Source organism: Etheostoma cragini, chromosome 4 (genome assembly GCF_013103735.1).
Source record: "Etheostoma cragini isolate CJK2018 chromosome 4, CSU_Ecrag_1.0, whole genome shotgun sequence".
NCBI classification, from domain to species: Eukaryota; Metazoa; Chordata; class Actinopteri; order Perciformes; family Percidae; genus Etheostoma; species Etheostoma cragini.
Genome location: NC_048410.1, coordinates 19,365,912 through 19,366,658, shown reverse-complemented (window position 1 = coordinate 19,366,658; position 747 = coordinate 19,365,912). Strand labels below are relative to the sequence as shown.

General features: G+C 47.7%; 1 protein-coding gene across 1 annotated transcript in view; it reads left to right on the top strand.

Moving 5' to 3' along the window:
• Positions 1–514: 514 nt before the first annotated feature.
• Positions 515–747, top strand: part of ppp1r16b (protein phosphatase 1, regulatory subunit 16B) — a 76,900-nt gene continuing 76,667 nt past the window's right edge. Inside the window, exon 1 of the mRNA XM_034869319.1 lies at positions 515–693. The gene's annotated coding sequence lies outside the window, so the exon portion shown is untranslated. The remainder of the gene's footprint in view (positions 694–747) is intronic.

Here is a 747-nt window from a genome sequence, read left to right as displayed (position 1 = left end):
TAAAAAACTTAAATGATTCAAGGCAATCGGTTTCCTCAAACGATTTGAGTTGAACTAACTCATCAGGTTTTACAGTGTAGTCAAAAAACCATGGCAACAAGTGTGTCCCGGCTGTGTGCAACTGGAAAGTTTCTGTTGTCGTCTGTGCTATTGCAGCATTTCAGTTTTTAGTTGTGTTTTCTCTATTTGCAGTGTTGTTTCCTTTAAGTCCTTGTGTGTTGAGCTCTCAGGGCCACCGTGTACGAATCTGACATTCAGTCTTGCAGAGAAAGTGACTAAAGTGAGCATACTTCCCGTAGTCTTTAAATGAATAAATGAATAATAATAATTCAATCCAATAAAAACAACACAAAAACCTATCTCAGTTGAGGTGGTCGGTGGTGGCCCCTGGCGGTCTCGGGGGCCCCAGTATGCACCCCTGCCGTACTCAGTGCGCTTCAGTCTCCTCCTCCCTCTCAGCCCCGCCCTCCAGGAGTGACGGATAGAGGAGAGAGAGGGACTCTGCAGACATACACACAAACACACACACACTCACACGCGCACACACACACACACATTTGCACAGAGTCACACACACTGAGCTTTTCTCCTCCGCTGTGTCTTTACTAACGGGACAAGTTCAGACCTCCAGGATATTTCTGCCGGTTCTCCTCTTTTCTGTCACCTCCATGTTAACATCTCGACCGGAGTGAGGTGAGTGCTCACATTTAGTTGCCAGTTTTTTTGGGGGGGGGGGGGGGGGGGGGG